Below are 20,810 nucleotides of genomic sequence, written 5' to 3' on the forward strand. Positions count from 1 at the left end.
TTACATAAAACTTGCAGAAATACAACTTTTGAGTGTCAGGTTAAAAGGTTGATCAATCCGGTAGTCCCTTGATATTTTTAAGGGTATACCCAAGAGACATTTGCTAATTATCAACCTTCTAAATTTCACTATAGCACATACATTTTTGTAATTATCCATGTTAATAGGTGATACACCCTTTGTGCCATAAGGTGGTGTGTAAAATATTACTAAATATAGACTCCTTCATCTGGAGGATAGCCCTATCTCATATTTGATTATTGTTAATTAATCATGATTAATTATTCTCCATGATATGTATTTTGGGTGGAGTGGCAAATCCAGAAGACCACTGTTCCATCACTGAAGATAAAATTGTCCAGTCCATGTGGGTTCTTTTGCTATTCCTATATAACCCAGGGGAGGACAAATCACTAAAATCTTACCAAATTGCATGACGAAAATAAATCAAAATTGTCTTGAATGATCTTGAATCTCAGATGAATGAATATCAATATGAAAAGAACAGGATTTGTTCATTCCAGAAGCACCATCCAGTTGAAAATATTAAGTGGGTACTGCTGCTAAGACCTTCCACAGATACTTATCTTGGTTTATGGCCCTGTACTAAGTATATTATTTTACTTTTCTTCAAGCTTATGATTTTTTCCCTTTACTTTCAAGAAATTCCCTTTCCTTGGTTTTATTTTTACCAACAAATACATGCAATGGACAGATAATATATTAAATTATAATTACAATTCCCATTGATACAAGTCCACTGAAAAGTAGTTAAAAGCTTACTTACTACCTGGATAAACTATTTCCCTCATACCATCTTCACAGAATGATTAGAGAGTATGCCTAAAATTTTTTAAATTATTATATGCATGTAATGGGCTTTTTAAAAATAGCTAAAACCACAAATGCCGGCAGTCTATCATATTTGCTCTATGACAATACAGACCACGTGTCCATTGTACTTCTGATGTCTAATAGGCAATTGGCAAAACTTCTGTTTAGAATCTGGCTTGATTGTTAGAGCAAGCTTCTCCATCGCAATGCTGTGGCTACCTCCATCACTCAGGAGGGATTCTCTTAGTGTGCCACTAGGTTAAAAAAATCCTCATGCAAACTTTAAAGAGCCCTTCCTTTTCTTAGCAGGAGTCTGCTATTTTTCAATAATATTAGGGAAGGATACTTATTCTGTATTTCTACTTTATTTCTCCATGTGAAAAAAAAAAACAACTCCATTATCTTAGCTATTCTTACTTCTCTTTACTCATCTTACTCTCTCCTTTTTTGGTCATTAGAATTGCTTATGTGATTGGTGAGTTGGGGAGCCAGATTTTATCAGTTGTACTTTAACACATTTTTTCACTTTCCTCTTTAGGACGGGATATTTACACATAGATGCACTCATGCCTGCTACTCCACACTGGAAATTTTATAGGGCAGGCTGCCATGTCAGGGGAGCCTGCAGTTGCCCCAGACTTCCTGGAATGGATGGGTAAATCTATTCAATTGTCGGGTTAAAGGTTAGGAATGTTTGTTGGACAATGAAACAACATTGATCCTCAGTGCAAAGCAATCAGTGCAAACATCAATGCAAAGAAATAGAGGAAAACAATAGAATGGGAAAGACTAGAAATCTCTTAAAGAAAATTAGGGGTACCAAGGGAACATGTCATGCAAAGATGGGCACAATAAAAGACAGAAACGGTATGGACCTCGTAGAAGATATTAAGAAGAGGTGGCAAGAATACACAGAAAGTGAAAGTGAAAGTGAAGTCGTGTCCCACTCTTTGTGACCCCATGGACTGTAGCCTACCAGGCTCCTCCATCCATGGGATTTTTCAGGCAAGAATACTAGAGTGGGTTGCCATTCCCTTCTCCAGGAGATCTTCCTGACCCAGGGATTGAACCTGGGTCTCCCACACTGTAGGCAGATGCTTTACCATCTGAGCCACCAGGAAGTACAAAAAAGGTCTTAATGACCCAAATAATCAAAATGGTGTGTTCACTTACCTAGAGCCAAACATCCTGGAATGTGAAGTCAAGTGGGCCTTAGGAAATGGCACTATGAACAAAGCGAGTGGAGGTGATGGAATTCCAGTTGAGTAATTTCAAATCCTAAAAGATGATGTTGTGAAAGTGCTGCACTCAATATGCCAGCAAATTTCAGGTTTCATTTCGATCCCAAAGAAAGGCAATGCCAAAGAATGCTCAAATTACCACACAGTGGCACTCATCTCACAAGGTAGCAAAATAATGCTCAAAATTCTCCAAGCCAGGCTTCAACAGTATGTAAACCATGAACTTCCAGATGTTCAAGCTGGATTTAGAAAAGGCAGAGGAACCAGAGATCAAATTGCCAACATCCATTGGATCATCGAAAAAGTAAGAGAGTTCCAGATAAACATTTACTTCTGTGTTACTGACTACGCCAAAGCCATTGACTGTGTGTATCACAACAAACTGTGGAAAATTCATAAAGAGATGGAAATACCAGATCATTTTACTTGTCTCCTGAGAAGTCTGTATGCAAGTCAAGAAGCAACAGTTAGAACTGGACATGGAAAAACAGACTGGTTCCAATTTGGGACAGGAGTACTTCAAGGCTATATATTGTCACCCTGCATATTTAACTTATATGCAGGGTACATCATATGAAATGATGACTTGGCTGAAGCACAAGCTGGAATCAAGATTGCCAGGAGAAATATCAATAACCTCAGATATGCAGATAACAGCAGCCATATGGCAGAAAGTGAAGAAGAACTAAAGAGCTTCTTGATGAAAGTGAAAGAGGAAAGTGAAAATTCTGTCTTAAAACTCAACATTCAGAAAACTAAGATCATGGCATCTGGTTCCATCACTTCACAGCAAATAGATGGGGAAACAGTGGAAACAGTGTCAGACTTTGTTTTTTGGGGCTCCAAAATGACTGCAGATGGTGATTGCAGCCATGAAATTAAAAGACATTTGCTCCTTGGAAGAAAAGCTATGACCAATCTAGACAGCATATTAAAAAGCAGAGACATTAATTTGCCAACCAAGGTCTATCTAGCCAAAGCTATGGTTTTTCCAGTGATCATGTACGGATGTTAGAGCTGGACCATAAAGAAAGATGAGCACTGAAGAATTTATGCTTTTGAACTGTGGTGTTGGACAAGACTCTTGAGAGTCCCTTGGACTTCAAGGAAATCCAACCAGTCAATCCTAAAGGAGATCAGTCCTGGGTGTTCATTGGAAGGACTGATGCTGAAGCTGAAGCTCCAATACTTTGGCCACCTGATGCAAAGAACTGACTCTTTGGAAAAGACCCTGATGCTAGCAAAGATTGAAGGAAGGAGGAGAAGAAGACAACAGAGGATGAGATGGTTGGATGGCACCACTGACTTGATGGCCATGAGTTTGAGTGAACTCTGGGAGTTGGTGATGGACAGGGAAGCCTGGCATGCTTCAGTCCATGGGGTCACAAAGAGTTGGACACGACTGAGTGACTGAACTGAACTGAAACAATATTCTCAGATATTAACTGTATCATTTATAGAAAGTGGAATCTGGCTCTCCATTTCTTTACTCTTTTGACTTCTAGAACATCACTTTTCCCCCTCAACTTTGTAAGTTAAAATTAAAGTTGCAAGAAAGCAGTTAGTGGTACCTGGAACTTACCTTATCAAAATTTCTCCACAGGTCCTGATCTTCCTGAGAAAATCCAAAGAGGTTAAAGAAGTGTTCTGGATTTCTGTAGATAATGTTTCTTTTATACCTGGAGGAAGATAACATAAATATCATATGTTTAAATCATACTGTGAAATTCAGAACAAACTGAGGGTTAGATATGCCAGCTTGTCATACACCCCCAATAGAATTTATTTCGTCATTCATCTTTTTAATATAGATAGACATTGATATAAACATCAACATATAGATGCAGATACAGATGTAGATATTTGCCTTAGCTTAGAAAAAAGAAAGTGAAGTTGCTCAGTCATGTCCAACTCTCTGCAACCCCATGTTCTGTAGCGCACCAGGCTCCTCCGTCCATGGGATTTTCCAGGCAAGAGTACTGGAATGGGTTGCCATTTCCTTCTCCAGGGTATCTTTCCAACCCTGGGATTGAACCCAGTACTCCTACATTGCGGGCAGATGCTTTACCACCTAAGCCACCAGAGAAGGGTCCTTGTGTTGTAATATTGAAGTATGTCATGTATCATATGTATTTCATTGAAGAAGTTTTTTATCTATGAATAAATTTTTGTACATAAATCTTGAGAAACTTCTTACTTAAAAAAATTTATTTATTTATTTGCCTTTGCTGGGTCTTAGCTGTAGTATGCAAGTTCTTTGATCTCTGTTGCTGCATATGAAATCTTTGGCTGTGGCATGCAAACCCTTAGTTGTAGCATGTGGGATCTAGTTCCCTGACCAGTGATCAAATCCAGGCCTCGTGTTTTGGGGGTGCAGAGTCTTAGCCACTGGACCACCAGGGATGTCCCAAGAGACTTCTTACTCTTCCCTTATCCTTTGTCATGAGCTCAGAGCAACAGAGATGATTATCTGTTTATTTTAACCCTAATAGCCAAATGGACATTAAAAAAAGTCTAGAAAATACACACTGTAATTTACAGATTTCTGTTTGATATATAAAAGAAAATAAGTAAATATGGGCATTGGAGTAATAATCAGAACTAGATTCAATTCATAACCCTACTATAATTAGCTAGGAAATTTTGGGCAAGTATCCAAACTTCTCTGAGTCTTTATCTCTCCATGTATGAAATTAAGAGCTTTGTGCAGAATTGCCTCCAAGTCCTCTCCCATCTTTCAAATCCTGTGATAATTTCCTTCTGAGGATGTGTTGTGATGTAGGTAGAATGGTCAGAAAGAATTTATGGTTGCAAATCCCTCATGTTTAGATAAAGCCTGAATTTTTCAAAAATTTATTCCAGGTATTCAATTACTGGCTTCTATCTCTGCTGGACAATTAGTTTCTTGTAAGTGAATGATACAAAGTTGACTGTAATCAATTATTTTCAGGTTTGTCTATTGAGTAAATCAACAGTGTATCTCATGGAGCTTAACAAAATTGAACTTTTAATTCACAGGATTCATTATCCTCTGGGGCTGGTGATTTAGCTGTCTGTCTTCCTGCTATTCTAACATTGAGAGAAAGAAATCTGAATTCTCTAGAAACTGGGAAAACTAAAGGCTACTTGTAAGATAGCTTACAGAATTTGACATTATATCACATGTTCCCTCCATCCCTGTCAGATATCTTCCAAAGGAAAAAAATATTTTGGGGAGAAATATTCATATTTAATTGACGTTTCATGTATCATTGTCCTGCAAAAACAATAATTACTAAAATTGAGAATTGAGCAATAACTGAAATTACTATTTATAAGGATAACTTGAAAACTAAATCATGAACATTTTTTGTTGTTGTTATTAATGTATATTAATTTAAACTCTTTATTTTATAGATTAAGCCTTACAAGTACCCTATGTATCCTGAAATTTTTGATTTATGATTCTCACTTTAAAGGTGAAAAAACTGAGGCATGAGTCAATCGCACAAAAAGAGATGATAAGTGGCAGACTTAGCACGCCTGTGTGAACCCAGTGCCTATAGTCCTTACTATGCTATATACTCTAGCTCTGCAACCTTGTTGCCTACCCCTGCTGCTGCTGCTGCTAAGTCGCTTCAGTCGTGTCGGACTCTGTGCGACCCCATGGACAGCAGCCCACTAGGCTCCCCCGTCCCTGGGATTCTCCAGGCAAGAACACTGGATTGGGTTGAGATATTTAATTTGAGTAGGTTCTCTCGGTCTGTTATTATCTGAATGCACTGGTAATATTCATCTCTTGACATATGGAGGTCTTGTCTGATTTCTCTCTAGGACTATGGTTTTTATATTTCATTTCTGTGTTCATGGGAACAAAATGCTGCTTTCTCCATCTTAGCCTAAGTTTTCTGCCTGGCATTTAGCAGGTTTCAAAGAAATGTGTTGTGAGCAGAATGTTTACTTTGTCTGCATGTGCCTACAGAGAACTGATCTAGGTGGGGCTGCCTGCAGGGCCAGAGGCATCAGATGTGAAGAGACTCTGGAGTGGGTGTTTGTGAAGGGAAGAACCAGGCAGAAGGTTTGTTGATCAGAACAAAATGAATCATATCATTACACAAATTCACAGAACATGGGGCTGGAAGAGGCCTCGCTAATCAATTAGTTCAGATTTCACAGTGTGTAGGTGAAGGAGATAAGATACAAGGTGTTTAGGAACTAGGAACTGGGCTTCTGGATTTCTTCCAGCCCCCCAACTTCTCCATTGTGACACCAAATCCTTAATTACACGTTCATATGCATCTCTTCAGAAAGAAATCCATTATTCTAGGTCTGTATGTATCAATCCCACTGTGTGATTTAAGATTCAGCGCACTGCTTATGAAAGCCTTTGAGGTGAAACCAACATGACTCCTAGGGCCAGCAACATCCCTTCCTGTTTGTGTAACTATAGGAAAGTGACATTCTCTTTCTGGGACAGTTTCCTAATCTGTAAAATGGGGCAAAGAGAGAAGCCCCCTCTCTGTGCTGCTTTGGGGACTAAGTGAGAAATCATTTTAAAAGACATTTTTATCAGGATCTAGTACAGAGTAAGAAAGCATATATAAAAATTTTCATCATCATTGTCATCAGCAGCATTATTTCTCTTATGTGATGTCTTAAGACATCCTTTGAAAAATGTGTTTTCCTTTTAAATAAAGAAACATCCCAATGAAAGGGGACTCTGGATGAAGAACTAAGAAAATTGACTGAAATCACCAGCATGATCACAGAGACTTTAAGTTTCTCATCAGTGAAATGGAAAAGACACCGATTTCCGTATATATTTGAAATTACATGTGCAATATTCTGAAATAATAGATTCAGAATTTGATCTTTTTGCTGAGGACTATCCAAATCAGTTGCACTCAAAGCCAGAGGTTCTCATATAAGCTAGACCTTATAACTAAAACAAATGATCTTATATGACAAAACAAGAGAGAGAAAAAGAGAAAGCCTTATTTTTCTCTTAATTATAAGTTGGTGTGAAGAGATGTCCATTTGGATTCTGCTGCTACACAGCTCAGTTATGCAATATTCATACAAAAATAGTTCCAAATCAATACAACATGTTTTAAATTTACATTAACATTTAAATTAATGAGAAGCTCAATATGAATTATGGAGTTTTAGCTGTTTAGGACTATGTTCCTTCTTGCCAACTTGGAACAGGGTCTATTGACTCACCTTCTGAGTCTCATAAACAGCTTCCAGACTTTATATGTTTTCAGTGCCAGAGGACTTTCAGGCTGGTGAAAGCTGCCATATTGACATCACCAGGGAATGAAATTGGCCCTCTCCACCAAAGACATAAAATGCTTCCAGCAACTACACACACTTTCCCTGAAAGGCAGATTGCCATACACAGTTGTCAAGTCTGGGAATGCCCTAAGATCGGTGCTTACTCCACAGTCCCTGGTCTCCATTCATTTATCTGACAGATATTTCTAGACCACCAACGATGGACATAGAACTGTGCTAAAACAACACAGATTCTTCTTCAAGGAACTCATCATCTATTGAAGGATACAGTCACCTACATAAATATATAAACATTTTTAGGATGATCTGCCATCTTCTATGATAAAAGAAGGTACACAGTGGGTGCAATTAGAGGCATTTGAATTAAATTGGAGGAGGATGAAGAACAGCTTTCTGAAGAAACAAGACTTGAAAGACAGGTTAGAATTAGACAAAAAAAAAAAAAAAGGAGACAATCTAGAAAAGACCTCGAGACTTTGCTTCAATGAACAAGAAGTTCTGAATGATTAGCAAGAAATGTAGGGCAAGGTTGTGTCTGTATGTGTGTGTGTGTGTATACATGCACACAAAGAACTGTGGGTGTTGGAGACTAACATGCATGGTTAGGCATGGACAAGCTCATGAGATATCTCACCTGCCACACTGAGAAGTGGGAACACAATTCTTAAAATGATATAGATGGTCTGTTGTATTTTTGTTTTGATAAGCACATAGAGAAGTTTCAAGTTCACACAAAAATTGAATGAAAAATACAGAGTTCCCCTATTTTTCCTATCCCTAAACATGAAAATTCATTGGAAGGACTGATGCTGAAGCTGAAACTCCAATACTTTGGCCACCTGATGTGAATAACTCACTCATTGGAAAATACCCTGATGCTGGGAAAGATTGAAGGTGGGAGGAGAAAGGGACAACAGAGGATGAGATGGTTGGATGGCATCACCGACTCAGTGGACATGAGTCTGGGTGTACTCCAGGAGTTGGTGATGGACAGGGAGGCCTAGCATGCTGCAGTCCACAGGGTCGCAAACAGTTGGATACGACTGAGAGACTGAACTGACTGAAACTGGAAAAACCTCCCACACCATGGACATCCCCCACAACAGTGATACGTTTGTTACAATTAATGACCCTACGTTGACACATCCTTATCTACCGAAGTTTATAGTTTGCATTAGAGTGAACTCTTGGTACTGTATGTTTTATGGGTTTGGACAAAAGTGTACTGACATGTAGAGCTTCCCAGGTGGCACAGTGGTGAAGAATCCGTCTGCCAAGGCAGAAGACGCAGGAGATCTGGGTTCAACACCTGAGTCAGGAACATCCCCTCGAGGAGGAAATAGCAACCCACTGCAGTTTTCCTGCTGGAAAATTCCATGGACAGAGGAGCCTGGCAGTTACAGTCCATAGGGTCTCAAAGAGTTGGACACAATGCACCTGAACACACACACACACATACTGACTTGTATCAACCATTATAGTATCATACAGAGTGGTTTCAGTTCAGTTCAAGTTCAGTTCAGTCGCTCAGTCGTGTCTGACTCTTTGTGACCCCGTGAACTGCAGCACGCCAGGCCGCTCTGTCCATCACCAACTCCCAGAATTCACTCGAACTCATGTCCATCGAGTCAGTGATGCCATCCAGTCATCTCATCCTCTGTCATCCACTTCTCCTCCTGTCCCCAATACCTCCCAGCATCAGGGTCTTTTCCAATGAGTCAACTCTTCACATGAGGTGGTCAAAGTATTGTAGTTTCAGCCTCAGCATCAGTCCTTCCAATGAACACCCAGGACTGATCTTTAGGATGGACTGGTTGGATCTCCTTGAAGCCCAAGGCACTCTCAAGAGTCTTCTCCAACACCACAGTTCAAAAGCATCAATTCTTTGGCGCTCAGCCTTCTTCACAGTTCAACTCTCACATACATACATGACCACAGGAAAAACCATAGCCTTCACTAGATGGACCTTTGTTGGCAAAGTAATATCTCTGCTTTTCAATATGCTATCTAGGATGGTCATAACTTTGCTTCCAAGGAGTAAGCGTCTTTTAATTTCATGGCTGCAGTCACCATCTGCCGTGATTTTGGAGCCCCCAAAAATAAAGTCTGACACTGTTTCCACTGTTTCCCCATTTATTTCCCACGAAGTGATGGGACCAGATGCCATGATCTTCGTTTTCTGAATGTTGAGCTTGACACCAACTTTTTCACTCTCCTCTTTCACTTTCATCAAGAGGCATTTTAGTTCCTCTTCACTTTTTGCCATAAGGGTGGTGTCGTCTGCATTTCTGAGGTTATTGATACTTCTCCTGGCAATTTTGATTCCAGCTTGTGCTTCTTCCAGCCCAGTGTTTCTCATGATGTACTCTGCATATAAGTTAAATAAGCAGGGTGACAATACACAGCCTTGACGTACTCCTTTTCCTATTTGGAACCAGTCTGTTGTTCCACATCCAGTTCTAACTGTTGCTCCCTGACCTGCATACAGGTTTCCCAAGAGGCAGGTCAGGTGGTCTGGTATTCCCATCTCTTGAAGAATTCCCCACAGTTTATTGTGATCCACACTGTGAAAGGCTTTGGCATAGTCAATAAAGCAGAAATAGATGTTTTTCTAGAACTCTCCTGCCTTTTCCATGATCCAGCGGATGTTGGCAATTTGATCTCTGGTTCCTCTGCCTTTTCCAAAACCAGCTTGAACATCTGAAAGTTCACGGTTCATGTACTGGTGAAGCCTGGCTTGGACAATTTTGAGCATTACTTTACTAGCATGTGAGATGAGTGCAATTGTGAAGTAGTTTGAAAATTCTTTGGCATTGCCTTTCTTTTGGATTGGAATGGAAACAGATCTTTTCCAGTCCTGTGGCCACTGCTGAGTTTTACAAATTTGCTGGCATATTGAGTGCAGTGCTTTCACAGCATCATCTTTCAGGATTTGAAAGAGCTCCACTGGAATTCCATCACCTCCACTAGCTTTGTTCGTAGTGATGCATCCTAAGCCCCACTTGACTTAACATTCCAGGATGTCTAGCTCTAGGTGAGTGGTCACACCATCGTCATTATCTGGGTCATGAAGCTCTTTTTTGTACAGTTCTTCTTTGTGTTCTTGCCACCTCTTCTTAATATCTTGTGCTTCTGTTAGGTCCATACCATTTCTGTCCTTTATTGAGCCAATCTTTGCATGAAATGTTCCCTTGCTATCTCTAATTTTCTTGAAGAGATCTCTAGTCTTTCCCATTCAGTTGTTTTCCTCTATTTCTTTGCATTGATTGCTGAGGAAGGCTTTCTTATCTCTCCTTGCTATTCTTTGGAGCTCTGCATTCAGATGCTTATATCTTTCCTTTTCTCCTTTGCTTTTCACTTTTCTTCTTTTCACAGCTTTTTAAGGCCTCCTCAGACAGCCATTTTGCTTTTTTGCATTTCTTTTCATGGGGATGGTCTTGATCCCTGTCTCCTGTACAATGTCACGAACCTCAGTCTATAGTTCATCAAGCACTCTGTCTATAAGATCTAGTCCCTTAAATCTATTTCTCATTTCCACTGTATAATCATAAGGGATTTGATTTAGGTCATACCTGAAAGGTCTAGCGGTTTTCCCTACTTTCTTCAATCTAAGTCTGAATTTTGCAATAAGGAGTTCATGATCTGAACCACAGTAATCTCCAAGTCTTGTTTTTGCTGACGTATAGAGCTTCTCCATCTTTGGCTGCAAAAAATATAATCAATCTGATTTGGTATTGACCATTATGTGATGTCCAGGTGTAGAGTCTTCTCTTGTGTTGTTGGAAGAGGGTATTTGCTATGACCAGTGTATTCTCTTGATAAAACTCTGTTAACCTTTGTCCTGCTTCATTTTGTACCCCAAGGCCAAACTCGCCTGTTACTCCAGGTATCTCTTGACTTCCTACTTTTGCATTCCAATCCCCTATGATGAAAAGGACATCTTTTTTTTTTTTTTTGGTGTTAGTTCTAGAAGGTCTCAGACAGCATATTAAAAAATAGAGACACTACTCTGCTCACAAACGTCCATCCAGTCAAAGCTATGGTTTTTCCAGTAGTCATGTATGTATGTGAGAGTTGGACCATAAAGAAAGCTGAGCACTGAGGAATTGATGCTTTTGAACTGTGATGTTGGAGAAGACTCTTGAGAGTCCCTTAGACTGCAAAAAGATCAAACCAGTCCATCCTCAAGGAAATCAGACCTGAATATTCACTGGAAGGAGTGATGCTGAAGCTGAAGCTCCAATACTTTGGCCACCTAATGCGAAGAACTGACTTATAGGAAAAGACCCTGATGCTGGCAAAGATTGAAGGCAGGAGGAGAAGGGGACGACAGAGGATGAGATGGTTGGATGGTATCACAGACTCGATGAACACAAATTTGAGTAAGCTCTGGGAGTTGGTGATGGACAGGGAAGCCTGGTATGCTGCAGTCCATGAGGTCGCAAAAAATCAGACATGACTGAGTGACTGAACTGCACTGAACTGAACTGACTTCCACATGGATCCATGCAGAAAGTCATTGATTTCTACCACAGGAATTTTAACACAGATCCTTTGTGGAGGGCACATGCCCTTTGGGCTCATGTGAGGTGTCTTGTTCACATAGGAAGAACTCTTCTTCATTTCTTTATAGAAAGAACAAAATGAAAAGTGTCAGTGTTTCAGATTTATTTCAAATTCATTGAGCTTTAGTGTTCTCTGGGAGAAAATGAATGATCAAGAAGAGAGCTTCTATCTTCATTTGCCATCATTAAGAAGATAATATTCATCAAAAGCTATAGAGCTTCAACATAATTCTTAGCTCTTAGTTCAGTGTGTGAGTATGTTTTAGTAATCATTGATTTAGTCAGTCAGTCCATCTGTCAGTTTGCTAGTCAGAGATTCACTGAATAAACACTTCCTATAAATTAGCCACACACAGGCCAAGTACTGGAGATGAGTCTTACATAACTTCTCCTTGGTCTGTATATCTCCTAGATATTTAGTCTGCTAAACACCAACAAAAAATATCTCAAATGCACTTTATTTAATTTTTATTGGAGTATAGTTGATTTACAATGTTGTTAGTTTCAGGTGTATAGCAAAGTAAATCTCTTATATGTGCACATATATTCACTCTTTTTTAGATTCTTTTCCCATATAGGTCATTACAGAGTATACAACTTCCTGTGCTATACAGGAGGTCCTTATTAGTTATTATATATATATATATATATATTAGTTATAATATATATTATTATATATTAGTGTGTATAGGTCAGTTGCAATCTTCTAATTTGTCCCTCCCTTCCCTTTCCTCCTGTTAATTATAATTTTGTGTTCTACATCTATAACTCAATATTTGTTTTATAGATAAGTGCATTTGTACCCCCCTTTTAAAGACTGCACATAGAAGTAACATCATATGATATTTGTCTTTCTCAGTACTCAGCCAGAAATAAAAGAATGAAATAAAGCCATTTGCAGCAACATCGATGGGCCTAGAGATTGTCACACCGAGTGAAGTAAGTCAGACAAGGCAAGTCAAATGCAATTTAGAAACCTGACTTCACTGCACTGTATATTGACTTTGGTACTACTGTAAAAATTAAGGATTAAACAAACAATAAACTTGACTGCTTCTATATTTGATTTATGAAATCTTCACATCCTTTAGGAAATCAGATTTTATTTCATTTTATACTTCCAATTTCTAACTGTGGATATCTTTGAGATTCTTCTTTTTAAAGAATGTGATCAATGCATACAGATATACATATATAAGCAATTTCATGATCTTTACACACGTTGATAGGCATGTAATGTAGACACTAACTAGACTTATACACAGACTACTCAAATTGAAATAATTTCACATATATTTTAAAATAAATTAGTTTGCATAGTAAGAACTAACATGAGACCATTTACACCCAAACTTGATATTTTACTTTTCCGTGGCCTGTATAGCTTTGAAAAGAGACCTTTCAATATTCTGTGTCATAGTATTTCATCTAAAGTGGAGCTAATACCCTATAGCCACTTTAAAACTATTCTTATGTAACATGAGAATCAAGAGCTGCTGTCCAAGAAGTTTTGTAAGCTCTTTGGTTTTCAATCTCAAAATAAACAGAGCATATCATTACTATTATCTGTAGTAAATAGGTTAAGAAAGCAAGAGGTGAACTACCAAAAAGAATACATTCACATTGTTATCAGTTTAATGACATAGGACAAGAAGTCTACATATTGCAGTTTTTTTCATATATTTTTTTTAACCGTTAGAGACAACTAAAGTAGTTGACAAGCTACCTGTATTTATCAAACCATGAAATCACATTTTCTCTTCTCCTTCTCAAAGGCAGGCAGTAAGAGTCAACTACTGGATTAACATTTAAAAATTGAGGTACAGGACATTTTCTGATGATTTATGACAAGACTGAAAAAACTGGTAGTCTCTGGAATTCCTAAACGGGAACTCCTTGTTTAAAAATAAATCTTTTAGTTTATTTGTTTCACCAGAGATTAATAATCATGATGATTATTTCTGTCATAAATGAAAGATAGAAGAGAAATTATATCCATTCAAATATGAATTACTTTATAGGCTATTTAGCTTTTGGAGGGCTTGGAAAAGTAGTAATTTTAATTTAGACACTTCACAAATATGAAAGAGGTTACTGAGTAGCACCATGAGGGGGAAACCCCCAAAACTTTCTGTTCTAAATTTTGCTTCTTTGCATTCAGAGATCTTAATGAATTTTAAGACTTTTTCATAACTCAAAAATAATGAACATTGCTACACATAGGTCTCTTTGTCGGCAAAGAGAAATTGAGACTTCTATGATGAGCCAAAAAGTAAGCTCGGTGAAAAGAGACTGTGGATGATAACAAAATGCTACTCTGTGAGTGAGGCTGCTTCTGTCCTCCATAGGCTCTCATGCTGTATTCTGCTAATGGCACAAGGAAGTGAAAATAACAATTCTGTAAGAGCCGGGTGCAACATTAAGATTTAATTAAGCCTTGTTTTACTTGGGCAAACTAGCCATACCGTGATTTCATGGGAGAACACAGCCCACACTGTGCTGACTAGCAGCGAAAAGGCATGGAGCTGAAATGCCACCGCACACAATCCATGTAAACAAGACGAGGGAAGCAACTGGAACGGGGCTGTCAGCTGAAACCACATCACAGGGGCCACGCTCTAAGGGCAGGGAGTCTGCAGAAAGCAAATAGACTTGCAGGATGCTGGCCAGGAATCAGGATCCCTGGGTTGTTCTGATAAAGTGCAATGGAATCTATTTGGTGTGCCTCAAGGCACGGAAAAAACAAGAACCCTATTTGGTCATGACAGGAAATGCAATTTCAGCTTAAAGTAGTGTCAAGGCCATCAAAACTATCCAAGGGTGGAATAGATTGCTTTGAAAGTAGTGAGCTTATTATCATTTGAGTATTCAAGTATAGACTATACAGTCAGTTGGTAGTTACTTTCTTTTAATATAGTGTCATTCTCTGAATCCAATGAGTTAGGACAGTTTGATATTAATAGAAGAGGCAGTTGAATTAAGAGCATATATGAATTGCCACTGATTGTGTGGTAGAGTTGGCGATGGGATTATCAGCATTGGCCAAGTGCCTTAACTTGTGTACGAATATTGGAGAATTTTTTCTGTTTTTAAAAATTACTGATTTGCCTGTGACAAGTCTTAGTTGCAGCACATGGCATTTAGTTCCCTGACCAGGGGTCAAACTCAGACTCCCTGCTTTGGGAGCACAGTCTTAGCCACTGGTCCACCAGGGAAATTCCCAGAGAAGTTTTTCTAATGAAGTTTTCTCTACATATGTGGCCTTTAAAAATCAAATGGACTTGAGCAGGGTATTAGTTTCCTGGGACTACTACAACAAAGTACCATAAAAAGGTTGGGTTTAAACAACTGAAATTTATTCTCTCACAGTTATGGAAGTCAGGAGCTCAAAGTCAAGATGTGGGGAGTGATGTAACATCAACAAAATGGCAATGAGACGTTTCTCGCACATATTCTCCCCTTAGCAACAATGATCTGGCATCCACCCACAGACGAAACTGCCTTCAAGGGAGCTCTGGGACTCAGGAGGAGATTGTGAAACCTCTAAAGTCCAAGACCATGAAGAGCCAGTCAGATTTGCAAAAAGTTAACTGTGATCCTTTGAAACTGACTGCGATCCTGGCTGCAAAAACATAAATGTCTCAGGACCCCTGAGAACTTAGCAATAGCTTTGGGTCTGTCACCATCACTGAACACCAAGAGACCTGGAAAAGACCATGTCCACCTTTGCAGTGGGAAACAGACATATGGGCACTCAGTCCTGACCACGGACCCTGAAGTGTCCTTCGAACCAACTTCAGACCTTCTTGGTCGCTATCTGTTGAGTCTCTGAAAGTGGGCCCACCAAATTCAGTGGATCTGTCAGTTCCGAGAGTATCATATAACTAAGCTCCAGCCTGTCCCAGCCACAGTCTATGAATATTCTAGGTGACACAGGGACTTTGTAAGAAACACTCCTGTCTGCTCCTGCAAAGATCCTGAATTAGTCTTCTACTCAGCATCAGCTCCTGCTGAACTGCAGTCTCATGAGCTAGAAAATAGACACAGGGTCAAACAAGAGAACTTTCCATTTGTATCTCCCAAGATCCTAAAAGGCCCCTATATGCTTATCCAGTTTCCTCATAGCCACAGTCAGCCAGTCTGGCAGCAGGAGTTATTCTCCTCTGTGTTCTTGGTCCTATACTCAGCTTCAACTCCTCCAGCCATTTCCAGAGATCAGTCCAGTTGACCTAGAGCCCTGGCAGGAGACATTACAACTGATCCTACATAAATATGAAGGACTTAGTGACTCAACAACAACAACAATAACATAAAGAGACAAGTCATTGAATTTAGAGCCCACCCTAATCCAATGGGAGTTCAGCTTAATGTAATTACAGTTGCAAAGTACTATTTCCAAATAAAGTCACATTCACAGCTATCAGAGGTTAAGATTTCAACATGTGTTTCCGGGAAATACAATTCAGACTACAACAAGCAGTTTAACATCTTTTTCATCAGCAGCACTTATGTGTGAATTAAGGTATCTGATTTTTCCTTTTAATGGTCTCCCTTTCCAGGGTTCCAATTTCCAAAATCTTACCACTTTTACTTTACAGTCTAAAAAACTGAAGCACATCTAATTCCTTGAAAATATCATTTTCTTTCATATCACTGTTCATGGACTAGAGTTTCCTTCTCTGTCCACCTGACAACTCTTTTCTTGTTGTTCAGTTGCTTGGTCATGTCTGACTCTTTGCAACCCCATGGACCACAGCTCACCAGGCTGTCCTGTCCTTCGCTGTCTCCAGGAACTTGCTCAAACTCATGTTCATTGAGTCGGTAATGCCATCCAACCATCTCATCCTCTGTAGCCCCTGCTCCTCCTGCTCTTTATCTTTCCCAGCATCCGGGTCTTTTCCAATGAGTCGCTTCACATCAGGTGGCCAAAGTATTGGAGCTTCAGCATCAGTCCTTCCAGTGAATATCAAGGTTGATTTCCTTTAGGATTGACTGATTTGATCTCCTTTCTGTCCAAGGGACTCTCAAGACTCCTCCAGCTCCAGAGTTTGAAAGCATCAATTCTTCAGCACTCAGCCTTCTTTATGGCCCAACTCTCACATCCGTACATGACTACTGGAAAAATCATAGCTTTGAATACATGGACTGTTGTCGCCAAAGTGATGTGTCTGCTTCTTAATACACTGTCTAAGTTTGTTGTAAGTATTCTTCAAAGGAGCAAACGTCTTTTAATTTCATGGCACTGCTGAATTTCCACATTTGCAGGTATATTGAGTGCAGTACTTAACAGAATAATCTTTTAGGATTTGAAATAGCTGGAATTCCATCACCTCCACTAGCTTTGTTCATTGTAATGTTTTCTAAGGCCCACTTGACTTCACACTCCGTGATATCTGGCTCTAGGTGAGTGAGCACACTATTTTGTGGTCAACTCTCTAGTTGTTCTTTAAATTTTAGCACCATCTTCACTTTTTATATCAGCTGGGAAAAATTGAATGTTCTTCTCCTTGTTTCTAATATACTGTATACACATATTTCCACTAAACCAATTACCAGACCCTGTATTATGAACATTTCTTTATATATATAATTTCTTCATATTATATATATATATATATATATATATATATATAATATCAGTTCAGTCACTCAGTCATGTCCGACTCTTTGCGACCCCATGAATAACAGCATGCCAGTCCTCCCTGTCCATCACCAACTCCCGGAGTTCACTCAGACTCACGTCCATCGAGTCAGTGATGTATATCAGTTCAATTCGGTTCAGTCACTCTGTCATGTCTGACTCTTTGACTCTTTGTGACTCCATGGATTGCAGCATGCCAGGCTTCCCTGTCCATCATCAACTCCTGGAACTTACTCAGACTCATGTCCATCGAGTTGGTGATGCCATCCAACCATCTCATACTCTGGCATCCCCTTCTCCTCCTGCTTTCAACCCAGAATCAGGGTATTTTTCAAATGAGTCAGTTCTTCACATTAGGTGGCCCAGGTACTGGAGTTTCAGTGTCAGCATCAGTCCTTCCAATGGATATTCAGGACTGATTTCCTTTAGGATGGACTGGTTGGATCTCCTTGCAGTTCAAAAGCATCAATTCTTCTATGATCAGCTATCTTCATAGTCCAACTCTCACATCCATACTGGAAAAACCATAGTTTTTACCAGAAGGTCCTTTGATGATGAAGTAATGTCTCTGCTTTTTAATATGCTATCTAGGCTTATCATAACTTTTCTCCCAAAGAGAAAGCGTCTTTTAATTTCATGGCTGCAGTCATTATCTGCAGTGATTTTGGAGCCCCCCCAAAATAAAGTGTGTCACTGTTTCCATTGTTTCCTCATCTGTTTGCCATGAAGTAATGGGACCAGATGCCACGGTCTTAGTTTTCTGAATGTTGAGTTTAAAGCTAACTTTTTCACTCTCTTCTTTCACTTTCATCAAGAAGCTCTTTAGTTCTCCTCTTTCTGCTGTAATGGTGGTGTCATCTGCATCATATCTGAGATTATTGATATTTCTCCCGGAAATCTTGATTCCAGCTTGTGCTTCATCCAGCCCAGCATTTCTCGTGATGTACTCTACATATAAGTTAAATAAGCAGGGTGACAATATACAGCCTTGAAGTACTCCTTTCCCGATTTAGAACCAGTTTGTTGTTTCATGTCCATTTCTAAATGTTGCTTCTTGACCTGCATATAGATGTCTCAGGAGGCAGGTCAGGTGGTCTGGTATTCCCATCTTTTTAAGAATTTTCCAAATTTTGTTCTGATCCACACAGTCAAAGGCTTTGGCATAGTCAATAAAGCAGAAGTAGATATATAAAACCATGTATATTTATTTATAAAATAAGACAAAAAATTGCTTTTTTATGTAGTTACTGCAGGCTTGGTGCTCAAGTTGAAAAAGACTAACTTAGCATTTGGGCATATTCTGTTTTAGTGTGTATGGAGAAAATTCCCCAGGGGATCTTGTTTCATTTTCTATGGAGGGACACCTATCATGCTTTTAAAAGTATTTTGAAGAAGATCCTTACATGAGTTTGTACCTACTGTGAACTTTCACTTATTACTCAAGACACAGTACACATTTCAGTGAAACTTTTGATAATCATTTCAGAAAATACTGTCAGGAAGAGCATGCCATCAGGTACCTTTTTCCATATGAATAATAGGATAGAGTTTAGGAAATAAGTTGAGGACATAATTAAATATTTTAAGAGCAGTTTGTACCAGTGCTTCCCAGTAATATACCACAAAATATGGGTAGTGAAGGAAGGTGGCAACATTTTATTTGGCTATCTACATGCTATCTCACTGGGAGTATGCACTCATAACTGGTTACTTGCAAGAATCCAGCATTACAAGCATATTAATTAATGAGCAAAGCATTAAGCAGAATACTGAAATCACCAGATATATACAAATATACATATTCTATGCACATATGTGTAAACATACATAAATAATCTAGCCAGCCAGTCAGCAGTTATGATAAAGCATTGACATAGTCAGCCGCTATGGAGAACAGTATGGAGTTGCCTTAAAAACTAAAGATAGAGCTACCATATTATCCTGCAATCTCAATCCTGTGCATGTATCTGGAGAAAACCATAATTTGAAAAGCAATATTGTAAAGTAATTAACCTCCAATTAAAATAAATAAATTTATATTAAAAAAAAAAACAGAAAAGCTATATGTACCCGTGTTCACTGCAGCACTGCTTACAATAGCTAAGACATGGAAACAACCTAAATGTCCATTAACAGATGAATGGATAAAGATGAGGAATATTTATAAATGGAATGTTACATAGTCTTACAAAAGGATGAAAGTATGCCATTGGCAGCAACACAGATAGACCTAGAGATTATCATACTAAGTGAAGTAAGCCAAAGACAAGTATCATGATATCACTTACATGTGGAATCTAAAAAAATGATACAAATGAACTTATGTATCAAACAGAAACAGACCAACCAACATATAAAACGAACTTATGGTTATCACAGGGGAAAGGAGGATGGGATAAACTAGGAGATTGGGATTAACATATACACACTACTATATATAAAATAAATAACCAACGTGGACCTACTACAGAGCACAGGGAAATCTACTCAATATTTTGTAATAACCTATAAGAGAAAAGAATCTAAAAAGAATAGACATATATAAGTATGTATAATGGAATCACTTTGCTGTAAACCTGAAAGTAACACAAAATTGGAAATCAAACTATACTTCAATTAAAAAAAATTAGAATTATCTATCACAAGTTTTTACTTTATTTCTTTTTTTCATTCTCTATCTCTTTCTCACTGCTTTCATTTCTTCCCTTTTTTTAAATTTCATTATCTTCTCTGTAACAGATCACCAGCTTTAACTCAGGAAAATATAATGTGAAAGCCTTGTCTAAAACATTTGCTCTGAGCTCACTCTTATGTATTATGGCTACTTTCATAAATGGTAATTATATCTTGGCTATGACAATCCTTTGAAAATACTAGTGAAAGTACTTTTCATCTCAGCCTAATTTTGAAAGAATTAGATCTTTTCTTAGATGCAAGACTTTGAGAAAAGTCAATATTAGTGACATATAATTCAATGATCCCAAGTCCTTCTACGTTTCATATCCTAAGCAAAATTATGAGAGAAAATCAGCAACAACAAAACAAAAAATCAAAATGACAAGAAATAGGCTAACAATGATTTGGGCACTGGAAATCATTGAGATCACAGACACCAATAAATACTGCTTATTATCAATGTTTTTTGAGAATTGTTAGTTAATGTATATCTGGTTGATCTATAAAATCCTATGTATTCATAACTTTTAAAATAAGTAGGCAACTATAGACTTTTCATTCATAAATATTGTGTTT

At 38.5% G+C, this 20,810-nt stretch overlaps 1 protein-coding gene across 5 annotated transcripts in view; it reads right to left on the reverse strand.

Moving 5' to 3' along the window:
* Nucleotides 1-20,810, reverse strand: part of LRRC4C (leucine rich repeat containing 4C) — a 1,485,185-nt gene that overhangs the window by 221,671 nt on the left and 1,242,704 nt on the right. For all 5 annotated transcript variants that reach the window (XM_086338675.1, XM_086338674.1, XM_086338680.1 and 2 more), the window contains one exon: nucleotides 3,658-3,754. The gene's annotated coding sequence lies outside the window, so the exon portion shown is untranslated. The remainder of the gene's footprint in view (nucleotides 1-3,657; nucleotides 3,755-20,810) is intronic.

Source organism: Bos grunniens, chromosome 15 (genome assembly GCF_055505025.1).
Source record: "Bos grunniens cultivar Pamir isolate PY7600 chromosome 15, Bosgru_T2T1.0, whole genome shotgun sequence".
NCBI lineage: Eukaryota > Metazoa > Chordata > Mammalia > Artiodactyla > Bovidae > Bos > Bos grunniens.